The sequence below is a fragment of the Triturus cristatus genome, chromosome 4_1 (assembly GCF_964204655.1).
Source record: "Triturus cristatus chromosome 4_1, aTriCri1.1, whole genome shotgun sequence".
Lineage (NCBI taxonomy): Eukaryota > Metazoa > Chordata > Amphibia > Caudata > Salamandridae > Triturus > Triturus cristatus.
The window spans coordinates 64245053-64259623 of record NC_140585.1 but is presented as its reverse complement, the minus strand read 5'-3'; positions in this window follow the sequence as shown (position 1 = coordinate 64259623).

The window sequence follows — 14571 nt, the reverse complement described above, 5'->3', positions numbered from 1 at the left end:
GGGAGCCAGACGTATGGTCTCTGGCCGAACCCGGCCCCTAGCTAGAGACTCAGAGACTTTGTGCGCCTCCTGCAACCCGAGCCCTAGATGAGGTGGTTGATCTCACAGAAGAATAAGATGGATGTAGAGAGCCATTCAGCCTCTGTTATAATATGTTGCCACCTGTAACACTCCAGGGCATGGCGCTGCCCGAGGTGATAAATAGATGGGCGTATGACCGCATGGGGTCATTGCCGGTTGTGAACCACTGTGTGTACATGTATTCTATTCAACTTATGGCCTTCATTCTGCGCTTATGGAGTGCCCCGGTCTCTAGAAGCACAAGCAAGACAAATGCACTGTAGAAACAGCAGCGCAGCTTTGGGGGGGTGAGTGGGGAAACTGTGAAAAGAGGGAGTTGGGAAAGTAAGCGCTGCATTGAAATGTTTAAAGGAAAGATAGAAGCAAGGCTACGCCGCAGGAAACAGGACTACATCCCCAACCTGGGAAAGACTCTGTGAAAACTCTTCTGAAATTCTGCAAGTCACATTGCTTCCCAGGCCAAGGGTTACACGAGTAATAGTGAATAAGTGATGCTCTTCTTACCTTGCGCGCGCTGAGAGGACTCCAGATTTCTCACTGTTTGCCTGGACCCTGTGCTCATGGACATCATTGTCTGTTTATACAAGTCCCATGGATCTTAATTTGGAAAAAATGCCCTCCAATGTGGGCTGCCCATGAATCTGACAATGTATCAAATTAAGGAAGGTGCTTGCCAGCCGACATTGCCATAGCAACAAGTTCTTTCCCCAGGCCCTGCATGCAGTCCATCATTTTGTTTCTGCACACAGAACTTTAAGCGCTGCTCACCCTGCTGCAGATTATATGCCACCAGAGTGCTTGCCAAGGCTGACAAACAGCCAGGGGACACAAGCAAGGTGGCAGGGGCTGCAAGGGTGGCTGAGGGGTTGCAGTTGCGACCCCTGGTGACCCCTAATTGATATCCATGTCACTGAACAGGCTTCCAACATCTTTGCACCTGGACCTGGACTCTGCCATTGTGAGTCTACACTGCCAAGTGGTGCCACCCCAGTCCTAGACCCTTGGAAGTGGGCCTAAGGTGATCTGCCAGCCTCTGTGGATTTAGCAGAATGAGTGTATCTCCTCTGCTGCGCAGTGCAACCCCGAGCAGAGCCGACCCATTGCTGCTACTGTGTAGATTGGAACCGCTGCAAAGACCTACATTGCATCGTAGACCATCGCAGCATCGGAACTGCCGCTGCACGACACATATTTGGCACAGATGTATGCACCCCATATCAGCTGCAGCTTCAGCAATGACGCAGAGGTCTGCATCACAGCTTAGCAGCTCCAAAGAACTGACACATCGTCACAACTGCGCTATGCAACTTCGACGCTGGACTTCAAATCCTAAGCCCTCATCAACGATGATGCAGGACCTCACACCACAGCCTTTCCGCATTCTGGAACCAACGCATCGCTGCAGCAGCGCCCCAGATCTTCAAAATGGATCTGTTCATCTTGCTGCAAACCAGGGTATAAGCTACTCTGTTCAGCGAGCCTAACTGGATCCTGGTAGCCAGCATGCGCTCCATCGCAGTCAGCCTGAACTTGTTCTAAAGTGCATGTGGTTACTCCTAAAAACATGGTAACATTGGCTTATCCCCCAATCAGCATATTTAATTTACTTGTGAATCCCTAGTAAAGTGGCACTGCATGTGCCCAGGGCTTGTAAATTAAATGCTACTAGTGGGCCTGCAGCACTGAATGTGCTAATCACTTAAGTAGCCTTTTATGTTTAAAACGTTTTTATTGAAACAAAACAAACCATGGGGGAGGGGGATAGGAGGTTAGGATACATAGAATACAATCAAAGAAAAAGGGGTGCAACTCCAGAGGGTTGGCAATGGATAGCTCGGTGGGCCAGGGGAAAAACACAGTAAATGCAAGGCTAGAAATGCAATCTGTGGAATCCCCGCATGCATATCCGACACCCCAAATCTAAGCATGAAAACCAGCAGCAACTCAACAAAGCACAATCCCCCCTCTCCATCCCCCATCCCCCCAGTAACGAAAAAACAACACCCCACTCCCCCCGTCCTATGGTCCCGCACCAGATTAATCCTCACCAAGAAGCCCCGCACCCCCCCACCCCCCGGGAGGCCCCCGTCTCACATGTGAACTAGTCCGCTGGGGTCACCGGCGGCGTCAACCTAAGAAGCCTAAGATACCTCGGGCAGGTGAGCTCCCGGAATTCAGTGGACAGCAGCGCTAGAAAGGGTTGCCACAGCTCTTCAAATTGGTCTATCTCCCCCGCAACCGTAAGCGACAGCTTCTCCATCCCCAGCACATGCCAAAGCCTATGCAACCAACCCGTGATGGAGGGGACGGTGGCGGTGCGCCAGTGGATAAGAATGTTCTGAACCGCAGACCCCAGCGCAATCGCGATCTGCCTACCCCTGCGGGACTTCAGTGGGTACATTAGGTCATTGGGGAGGCCCAGCAGGACATACGCCGGGAGGCGCGGCAGCTCTATCCCAAAGTGCTTATCCACCTCGTCCAAAACTTCCTTCCAGTAGGCGGTCAGCGCTGGGCAATCCCAAAGAATGTGTGAGAGGGTACCTTCCTGCCCGCAGCCCCGCCAGCACCCCTTGTCAGTGTGTTTATGCATTTCGTACAGTCTCTCCGGGGTGTAGTACCAATATGTGGACACCTTAGTAAAGGTCTCCGTAAGGCCCGTGTGGTATGCAGAGTGCCGCGCCCGATACGCAATTTTATCCCATTCCTTGTGGCTGAGTGTCCTACCCAATTCCCTGTGCCAGCGCTCCCTCCCCGGGTTGTAATAGTGAAACGGCGGGGGTTGTAGGTACTTGTACAGATCGGTAATTAGCTTGGCGTCGGAGGTCCGAGTAGCCAGCCACCTCTCATACGGTGTAATTTGACGGGCGGCGGTGGCACGCACCTGGGGCTGGAGGGCCCAATGCCGAACCTGCATGTAGCGCAATCTGTCCAGCTCCGTCAGGCCGAACTCCTGGCGGAGTTGCTGAAAAGGAACCACTCCCTCCGGGCCATAGATCTGGAAAAGTGCCCTGCAGCCTGCCTGCACCCAGTGGGAGAAAACCCCCGGCTCCATCCCTGGGGAGAAGTCCGGGTTGCCCACTATGGGCGTGAGCGGCGAAGGGAAGGTGGTGAGGCCCCGAGCCTCACAGACTGCATCCCACACACGCAGGGGGACCCGCGTGACAAAAGAAGCGTAAAGATTAGGGGGGCGATGCGCGCGGCGCAAGAATGGAACCTCTTGTAAGGTGCGGCCCGCCACTGCCTGGTCCTGAAAGAGCCAGTGTTTGTCGGACTCCCACCTGCTCCATTCCACCAGATATCGCAGCTGTGCCGCCTGAAAGTACTTACGGAGGTCCGGAATACCGAGACCCCCCGCCTCCGGAGCAAGCGTGGAGAGGACCCTCTTCATTCGGGGCTTGCGGCCCTGCCAGACAAAGCGGGAGATGTCCGCCTGCATTTGATGTATCCAGCCCACCGGGGGTTGGAGAGGTAGGGCCCGAAAAAGATACAGTATCTGGGGCAACACCGTCATCTTAACCGCCGCGATTCGCCCCAGCCAGGACAGTAGGCCCTTGCTCCAGCGACCAAGCTCCTCCTTGATCTTCCTACTGAGGGAAGCATAATTGGCCGTAACCATCTCCGGCAATGTGGGCGCCAGCAGAATCCCCAGGTATGGCACCGTGGACGAGGACCACTGCATGGGGAAGAGCCGCTGAAGGTCCCTCCTGGTATCCGCAGCCAGGGACACGTCTAACGCCATCGACTTGCTCATATTCATTTTGAAACCGGCCACATATGCAAAGGCGTCCAGTTCCCGGAGGCAAGCAGGCAGCGACCTCCTAGGGTCGTCCAAGGTCAACAGGACATCGTCCGCGTAGAGACTGACAGTGTGGACATACTGGCCCATCCGGACCCCAGTAGCATCCGGGTTATTGCGAATCCTCTGAGCAAACGGCTCCATGTAGAGGGCAAACAAAAGCGGCGAGAGGGGGCAGCCCTGCCGCGTGCCGCGTTCGATAGCAAATCCACCGGAGCTACACCCGTTGACCCGCACCGACGCTGAAGGATGCTTATAGCAGTTGAATACCATGGTGCGGAACTTATCACCGATTCCCAATTTCTTGAGGACCAGCTCGAGATACGGCCAGTGAACTCTGTCGAAGGCCTTCTCCGCATCAACAGACAGCAACATCCGCTCCCCCGGGATCCGCGAGGCCTTCTCCAGAACATGCGTCACCCGCTTGGTGTTGTCAACCGTCTGTCTGCCTGGTACGAAGCCAGCCTGGTCCGCCTCCACCAATCCGGGGAGGTGTGGACCCAGCCTGGACGCTAGAATCCCTGTGTACAACTTGAGGTCGACATTTAAAAGCGAGATGGGTCGATACGAACCGCAGAGGGCCCGGTCCTTCCCAGGTTTCGGGATTACCGCGACCGTCGCCCTCAGGAGATCCGGTGGGATGGCTCCCGGTTCGGAAAAGGAATTAAATAGCCGAGTAAGGACAGGGGCCACAGCCGTGCAGAAAGTCTTGTAGAACAGAGACGTGTACCCGTCCGGGCCCGGGGCCTTACCATGCTTCAGCCGCGCAATAGCGGAAATCACTTCTTCAACGTGGATATCCCGCTCCAGGTGGTCCGCCTGAACCGGATCCAGCACCGGAAGGGTCACCGACTCCAAATAGCCTTCGGCATCCCGTGGCGAGGAGGGCTCTTCAGCATACAGCGCCTCGTAGAAGCCGCGGAAAGATTCCGCTACCTCCGCATCCCCAGAGACGACCCCCCCGTCCGTGTCCACCAGTTCTCTCACAACGCTACGCTGTTGCGTGACCCGGAGCCGGTGTGCTAGGAGCCTGCCACATTTGTCCCCCCCAGTGTAGTAGGCATGTTTCAAGCGCAGGGCTGCATACTCCGCCCTGTCAAGATCCAGTGCCGACAGGAGCTTCCTCGCTGCCTTCAACTGCCTCCACACCCTTGGCGCCCCCGTACGGCGGTGGACCTGCTCAAGCTCCCGAACCTGAGCTGTCAGCTCGTCCCTCTTCCGTTGCCGCTCCCTATTTTCGGCTGCGGAGATAGATATAAATTCCCCCCGGAGGACTGCCTTCAATGCCGCCCACTGTGTCGCCTGCGAAGTGTCGGTGTTGCTATTGTGAGTGAGGTAGTCTTGTATGACCTCCCCAATGTGCTGCACCACTGACTTTTTGTGTAAAAGGGTATCCCGGAGGCGCCACACCCCCCGAGAGGGGGAGGCCGCCGGCCACTGGAAAACGCCGGTGACTGGGGAATGGTCAGACAGGGTCAGGACCCCGATGTCCGCCGCCGTGGCAGCGGCACGCAGCGGTCCACTCACCAGAAGGTAGTCCAGCCGTGAGTAGGTTCGGTGTGTGTGCGAAAAGTAAGAGTAGTCCCTATCCGTGGGGTGCATGGAGCGCCAGAGGTCGTGCAAGTCCATTTCCGCAATCCGGGCCTTTACAGCCTGGGACAGTTCCCCCGTCTGCGGGAAGCGCTGCGCCGATCTGTCCATCACAGAATCGAAGACAATATTAAGGTCTCCCCCCAAAATAACGTGGCGGTCGGGAGAAGCAGTGACATCCACCAACACGGAATCTAGGAAGCGCTCTTGGTGGTCGTTAGGGCTATAAACGGAGCCGACCGTAAACGCAATGCCTCCTAAGCGCATGCGATACGCTAGAAGCCTCCCCTTCTGTTCAGCACACTTATACAAAACCTCCCCCCGAAAGGAGCTCGCTAGAAGAATGGCTACCCCCGCCGTCTTGTTCGCTGCCGAGGAAAAAAACTGGGTAGGGAACTTAGCAGAGCGCAGCCTATGACAATCCCGGGGCAATAAGTGGGTCTCCTGCAAAAGGCAAATGTCCGCCTGCGTCCCCTCCAGCAAAGATAAGATCGCACTGCGCTTCACGGGGTTATTCAGACCCTGAACGTTAAGGGTCACTACCTTTAGGCCCGACATTCCTCTCGGGGATCGGGAGCGCCGTGCAATGGGCAGGGGATCAGCGGGTGGGGCGCGCGGGGCAGCCGCGCAGGACAAGCCAGAACAAGGTGGGCATGGACAACATCGGACGGGACCTCCCCAACCCCAAAACAACCCCCCCCCCACCCAAAACACAACCCTGGCAACTAGCCACCCGCAAACTCAAACACCCCATTGTCCCAGTCAAGCCCCAAGACGGGCAAGTCCGTAGAAAGAAACGAAGTGGACGTCCAGCCACTCACCTCCATCCGCTCCCCCCCGCCCCGTACCAAGCATGTAAAGAAGCTAAAGGCATCTCCCCCCGGAGTGAGTGTTAGGCCGTCATGGCCACGCCGGAGGAGCCGGTCGAGTCCCCGGCCGCAGCCCTCAGAGCGTCGGCCATGTCCGCCCTGATGGTAGGGGAGTCAGGACGCCCTGCGCTGGCCGCTGAGCGCCGCCTCGTCGACCTCCGCCGGTTCCGCCTCTCCGAAGACCTCCACGACGGTGTAGCTCCTTCCTCCTCCGCCGCCGTGAGCCCCAGGACACCACAAATGTCTTGCAAGGAGCGTAGCTGGTGCAGCACCCCGTTCCACCGAAAAATCAGGCGGAAGGGATGACCCCAAGAGTACGGCGTCTCGTGTTCACGCAAGAAGTCAGTGGCAATCCTAAAGGACCTGCGTTTCTGCAGCGTGATGGCGGAGAGGTCCTGGTAAAGCGCCACCGGCCGATCCCGGAAAGTCAGGGGCTGTTTCCTGCGGGCCTCAGCCATGATGCGCTCCTTCAGTGGGAAGTCGGGCAGGAAGGCCAGAATGTCCGGTGGAGGTGCCGATGACTGGCGCTGCCGGCCGACCCTATGCGCCCTATCAATGCTGATGGGGAAGTCCGCAGCTTCCCCCAGGATCTCTCGGAACAGGGCCCGCAGGTAGCCCCCCAGATCGGACCCCTCGTCCGCAGTCGGCACACCACGCACTCGGATGTTGTTCCTCCGAGATCTGTTCTCCAGGTCCTCAGAATGGGCCTGGAGCTCCACACACTGCTCCCGGAGGCGGAGAACGTCCTGTTGAAGATGGACTATCTCCTCCGCTCGGTGGTGGGCCTCCGTCTCCACCGTGTCAACTCGCTCGCCAAGGCCCTCCACTTCCCTGCGCACTTCCCGGACCTCACTGGCCACCTCCCGCTTCAGTGTCTGGAAGTCCTCCCTGAGGGAGCTAAACAGTTCCTCCATAAAGGTCCTCGTGATGGGTGGCTCCCCCCCAGTCACATCCGCCGGGGCCCGGGAGGACCCCGGCGAGGGCTGTGTTCTGTCCCGCAGTTGCTGGGCCCTGCCAAGCATGTCCGGCAGGGTGCGGTCCCCCTTCTTCGGGCCGCCTTTTCCAGACATCGCCAGCACCGCGGTCGGGCACAGGTCCAGCCGCCCCAGGGATGCCCAGCCGCTGGCAAACGCTCGACGTGGGTGTCCCCCCACAGGCAGAGTCGCTGCGTCACAGGTGACAAAATGGCGGCCCAGCCCGGTCACCGTCAGCCGCGGGAGCCCATTCGAGGCAGCAACGGGAGCCACAGTGGGGGGGTCTCATCAGCACATCCCCCAGAAAGTCAGCCCAGCAGCAGCGGGGGTCACATACATCCAGCAGCAAGGGCTCCGGCGAAGGCCACCACCACTGCTCCCTCGGGGACAAGATGGCGGCAGGGGGGAGCAGGGCAGAACGACCAGGCCCGGCGGCACCACCGGGGCTCCCAAAACGCACAACAGTCAAATAGGTTCCACCGCCGGCTTCAGTCTGTCACACACAGGGGCCCAGGTGGTCCGACTCCATCAGAGAGTCCGTCGTACCTCGGCTAAGGGTTAGGGGCCCCCGCAGTGCGAAGTGTCGCCGACACCAGTCCGAGTGCCAAGGCGCCCGTCCTAGTCCTTCCGCACCGTCGGGTCCCCTCCTGCAAGGCTCCTTCAACCTCCGTCGAGCCAGATTCCCTCCAGATCGCAACTTTCAGCACCAGGCCCAGCCGAGGCGCCCGGACAGCACTCCAATGCGCTCCGCCCCTCAGGCCCTCCGTCGCTCCTTAGACTCGATCGGACTTTTGGGGGGCTTCCCCCGAGGCGATCCGAACCAAAACGGCAACAACGTGCGCCCCTGGTGCTCCGCCACGCTCCACTCCCACGCCGAGCCTCAGCGGGGGGAGAAAAGCATAAGAAAAGGGCTCAAGCTTGGCCGGGCCGGAGGAGCTACGGGAGGAAGCGTCCGCTCACCCCGCCATCTTGGCCACGCCCTTAAGTAGCCTTTTAAACGTCTCAGGCCTGCCATAGCAGACTGTGTGTGCAGTTTTTAACTGCCATTTCGACCTGGCAAAATAACCCTTTTGCCAGGTCCAAACCTTCCTTTTTAGTACATATCTGTTGTACCCACAGTAGGCTCTGGACAGCCCAGTGGCCAGGTGCAGTGTATTTAAAAAGTAGGATATGTAATTTTAAGTTTTATATGTCCTGGTAGTGAAAAAACTATTACATTCGTTTTAACTACTTAGATTCCTACCTCTGCCGTAGGATAACCTTGGAGTTACATTATTGCTTACAATAAGCTGTAATTTGCTAATTGGAATAGGTTCATGTTTGGTGTCTTTGCACTTTTACTGAAAAATCCTAACTTATGGTAAAATCATATATTAAATAAAGATTTTGAAAATGCCACTTTTAGAAAGTTGCCATTTTCCTGCCTTAGCCAGTTAGTGCCTATAGCATGTTCCTGCGAACATGGCTGGGAATAGTTGACAGTTTAGCTTTGTGTATTCCTCCTAGACAGCCACCCACAATAGGCAGCTTAGGTGTGCCTGGATGGGCCATCACTAGCAAGAGAAGAGGGAGGACCTGGGCACAGCCCCAGTTACACTTGAATAGGATGTGTCCTGCCTCCACATAAAGTGCTGCATACTCCCTGTAGTTAGTCTGGAGCAGGGACAGGGAAAGCAGGATGCCTGGGGACTTCAAAGGGAGACCTCTGGAAGCTTCTCCCCCACTTTCAAGACATACCCAGGGCCAGCTTTAGTGCTGGTGGCGCCCGGCGAAACAATGTTTGTTGGCGTTCTCAATGAACACCTACACCACAGATTCCCAAACTACTTCCCTTTAACAGTACCCCTCAAGTCTCCATTACAACTCTCTCTCAGATTCATCTAATTAGTTTTATAGCGCCACTTATACCAGTCTAGGGGTCAGAGCACTTTATATCACAAACTCGTTACACAGAGACAATCAATCAGATGTGCGTAAATCAGTGTATAGGAAATGTTAAATAAGACCGAGGACTACAAGACGTAGGAGTCACATGCCATCCATACTGGTGGGCCGTATAGAGTGCTTGGTCTGGAGCAGCACAAATTCAGAATTTAAAACATAATGCCATGTTTGGGGTCTTTCTTTAATAAGAAGAATTGATTTCTACCCAAATGAACCCTTTTTGGGTAATGGAATGGATAATGAAAGATTGGGGGAAAAAATACTCTATACCTTTCTGTTTGAATGCAGCCCTTCAACGACAGTTAATAGATCATTGTTCTATATTAGGATTTTAACTTATAAACTGCAAGTAACAAAAGGTTCTCTCTGACAAAAGCAATAACCTACTGACCTATTTACATTTTGTGCACTTTGTGATCTGCATGATACACGTTCTTTGCAGCAGGCACATTAACCCTCTGCACTTACAATGAGTCTAAACTTCTACTCTCTGTCCACGAAGAACATTAGTCACGAGCATTATATTGACATTTTATTGTTGCCTGAACATTGCTGGAGACCAGAAACACGCCATCAGATGCTTTTAAAACGATAATATACTTGTAAACATAGCACCCCCACCCAAGATCAGCTCGCGGGACAATGGCACCGGTTGCATTGCCCTAGAGCCGGCCCTGGACACACATGGGTATAAAAACTGGACCTCAGACACCAACTCTTCAGGACAATTCTGAACTTGTGAAGACTCTGCCAGGAAGAAAGACTGCTGTGCTGCTGAAAGACTGCCATTTCGCTGAACTGTTGCCCTGCTGGACTGCTGCCTTGCTGCGCTGATCTGCTGACCTGCTACCAGCTGCCCTCTTCCCCGGGTGAGAAGGACTGGGCCTGCATCTCTTGATCCCAGAACCCCAGAGTGAGTCCAAGGGCTAGTTGGCTGGCCTCCGAATCTGAAGCTTCAACAGGCTTCCAACAACCTTGCACCTGCACCTGGACTCTGCCATCTGTGAGTCTACCCTGCCAAGTGGTGCCAACCCAGTCTTTGACCCTTGGAAGTGGGCCTAAGGTGCTCTGCCGCCCTCTGTGGATCCAGCGGAACCAGCGCATCTCCTCTGCTGCATAGAGCAACCATGAGCAGAACCGACGCATCACCAACTGTGTGGATCAGTACTGTCGCAAAGACCTGCATCTTATCGCATCCTGCCGCCACATTGAAACCGCTGCTAGGCAACGCATACTCAGTGCAGGGCCTCAGATCCCTCGTTGACGGCAGCTTTGACAACGACTCCACACTCTGCATCACAGCCTCACAGTTCCTTGGAACTGATGCATCCCCCAGACTGCGTAACACGTCTTTGATGTCGGACTTTGCATCGCTACCCCTCAACAACAGGATCCTCGATGATGACGCAGGACCTCACACTACAGCCTCACCACATCTCGGAAATGACGCATCACTTCGGCTGTGCGATGCATTTTCAAAGCGGATCCTCGCAGCGCTCTGCAAACCAGGATTCAGGGTACTCTGTTCAGCAGGCCTGAGGGGGTCACTGTACCCTGCCCACACTCCATTGTGGTCGGCCTGAACATGTGGCTTTGTCCCGGTCCAACACAACCAGATAACCACTGTTGACGCTTTGTGTCTTTTGGCGCTATTTTTACTAAAATATTTGAAATTGAATATCTCTGGTTCTACTGATTGGATTGTTTTCGTTTTGGTCTTCTTTTATTTATGAAGAATCACTCTATTTGTTCTAAGCCTGGTGTGGGAACCTTTTGTGGTGTGTTTTCACAGTGTTACTGTTTGAAGTGTTGCACAAATACTTCACACATTGCCTCTTCGTTAAGCCAGCCTGCAGTGTGCCAAGCTAATGGAGGGTTGAGCACAGGTTAATTTAGGGCTTGCTTGAGACCACCCGGGGAAGAACTGAGGTTGCTGCTTGGAAAGGGTTTCACCCTCCCCAACCAGTGACCCAATTTCATACAGCAGGTCATGGCTGCTGCGTGAGATGCTTGGATTCCCTGAAGTAGGGAGTATTTCTAAACCTTCTTTCTTCCCCTGTGTGGGAGGGCAGATGAGGTGACAGCGCAGAGGAAGACAGGCAGGAGATGTGGCAGGGAGTGCACGGGGGCGGCGTCAAGGGAGAGATGGAGGCTGAGAGCAGAGCAGATAGCAGGATAGCGGCAGGGTCTCTCCCTCTACTGAATGCCAATGGACAGATAATTTATGGTGATTCTTACCTCTTATAGAATAACCTCTCACACCTCCAGGAATGCTCTCTGTGTGCACATGGCCGTTTAGCCAACACCCATGTAACTTCCTGTGCAGAAACACAGGTCTGCTGGAACAGGATCGTTTACAAATCCTAGAAAAAATGTATTAAATGAAGTGTGTGTTTACAGGAGATCTGAACGGAAAGGAGTGATTGATCCTGCCCCAGCCCTCCCTGCCTCTTACCAGTGGCATCTGAATGGAGGCTGCCTTTCACAGCCACTGCACCTCTGGAAAGGAGTGATTGATCCAGCCCCAGCCCTCCCTGCCTCTTACCAGTGACATCTGAAAGGAAGCTGCCTTTCACTGCCACATCACCTCAGGAAAGGAGTGACTGATCCTGCCCCAGTCCTCCCTGCCTCTCCCCAGTGACACTTGATTGGAAGATGCCTTTCACAGCCACTGCACCTCAGGAAAGGAGTGATTGATCCTGCCCCAGCCCTCCCTGCCTCTCACCAATGACATTTGAATGGAGGCTGCCTTTCCCAGCAACTGCAACCCACAAGAAAGGAGTGGCTGATCCTTCCCCAGCCCTCCCTGCCTCTCCCCAGTGACACTTGATTGGAAGATGCTGTAGGAGAGTAGGATCTGCTTCACATGGGTACCCCCACTTTTTGCTGGTGTTTCACTGTTTTTCGACCTTAGTCTGGCTGTGGCCCTGCTAATCAGGACCACAGCCTAGCTGCTTCCTCTCTCAAATGGTTTCCATGTACATTAGGTACATATCTCATTGGATTCTGGAGTGCCTTATAAGCCCCTAGTATATGGTATACTATGTACCTAGGGCATAGGTACCTCAGAGCCCTATCAGGGGCTGAAGCATGTATTATGCCACCCCTGGGAAACACTCCAAAATGGCACCACAGGTCTGCTACTGCAGCCTGGGTAAGGGTGTGCTTGCACCCCTTACAGTGGTATAGGCTATCTATATCCACATATATATACAGACACATATAAACCTATACGCCACTCCTATGGCAGGCCTTGACAATCCTGAAGGCAGAGTGCTTGGTTTTGTGTAAGAGGGTGCCCAAACATGAGCTGAGCCCCTCTGCAGCTTTCGGAAATACTTCCTTATGGCTGTTCTGTGATACAGCTATACCATATACTCTTAAGTGCATTATAACCTTGCAGTAAATGCTAACTTTGGAATGGCTGCATCAAAACATGTTGTGTTTGGTGTCAAACGCTTTGGAATACTACCCCCCGTGCCAGTTCTGGCGGCGGGGGTAGCATTCCACCGTTCTAGAGGGAAAGACATGTTCACACTGGTCAAACCCGGTAGGACTTTCCTGAGCCCTGGCATCACAAAATGGATGCCTCTGCCACAGACACGGGTCTGGCCTCCTGCTGCTGACCGAAACTCCGGCAGGGGAGGCCTGGACAATAGGTTTCCTGTTGAGGGGAGTTGTCCCCACCTCCCCAGAAAGGCTGATGTGTATTGGGGCTGGGCGGGAGCACTCTCTGGTGCTTTGAAGTCCTGCCCTGGGGGCACACTTGGTGTCCCTGTGCATAGTCCAGTTCAAACCGGTTGCAGGGGCTACCTGCCCCTGCTCTGGCGCAAAACTGGACAAAGGAAATGGGTATAACCACCCCTCTTTCCAGACCCACCCATAGGTGGGGCCTTAGAGTTAGTCCATCCCGTAAACTTGGTATAAGTATAGGAATCCAGTCCCTAGGACTTTAGATTACCCTGGACGAAGCTCTGCAACATATATCCTGGACCTTCAACGTTCTATCCTGACTAGAAGATTGAAGAAATCTCCCTTGGGGTCAAGGAGTGACTCCCCTGCTTGGCAGGCACCAAAGAAGCAACTGACCGGTCTGCATCGCTGAAGCTCCCACTGGACGCCGAAGTCTTTGCATCACCAAAGGTAGATTTCCAGACTTCCCCGAGGCTACCCTGAGTCCACAGCAAAGCTGAGGCCTGTGGCTATCATGGGGGACGTGGCACCATGACCCCTGGACACCATGAACTTTTGCAGCGACACTATCTTCCTGGTCCTCCTCGAAGTTGTGCTTTGGACTCCAAGTAGCCCCACCCTTGAGCACCTCCTGCACCAAAGATTGTTGGCCTCTACTCCACGAGTGACCCGTGGACCAGCTTCAAGTGCGACTGCTCGAGGCTCCTTTGCGATCACTAGCCCCTTGGCTAGCAGGTCCCCACGAAGGCAACTCCTTTTCTAATTGGGCTTAACTGGTTGCTCCAGACGTGCCCTGACTTACCCTTGCTGGGTGAGTCCCTCAGACTTTGCTGGTCTGCACCGCAGGCCTTTCTCTGAATTCCAGTGACTTGCCGTTGCCAAGGCTTGTTGGGTCCATTTTGGTCGCCAACTCCGCAGCACTTGACTGACTTTGTGGGACAGCTCGAATCCGGCTCGTGGACTTCGTCAACACCTCCTGGACCTCGTGGCTGAAGAGTCAAGACACCCATCAAATCACCTGAAGCACCCGACATCTGTGGGCATTAGTACATCCTGCCCTTGGTCACTGGCTAGTTACCCAGACTCTGTCCCCTCTGCTTTCAGGTTCCTTCCATCCTAGATCCAGGCTTGGATCTCTTCGGACACTTCTCCTCTTCACGGCAGCAGCAGTTCTTTGCAGGCTTCCATTGAAATCGACGACGCGACCCGACACCAAAAGACACCTATGCAACTGGCTTCCCTGGGTGAGGTAACTCGAGTACTCAGGTGCTCTCGTGGGTGCTAGCCCTAGAACTTCTTAAGTCCAAAAGGGTTTGGTCTAGACTCGATTACAAGTGTCCCTAATCTTTATATTTCCAACCGCTACATTGCCCATAGAAGATAACGGGAGCCTGTGGTTGTGTTTACACACTGCATACAGTCCCCGTGGGTCCCCTGTGTCACTACCTTGGGTGGTTCCTTGGGGTCCCAGCGATTCTACAGGCTCTAGGCCTTGTGTCTATCCCAGTCGTGGTTCTTATACCACTATTTTGGTATATGGTTTGGTACGCCCCTCCTAGGGCCCAAACATGTATTTGTGCTATTACTGATAATTGCTAACTTGGAAACAAAGTACTTCGAACTC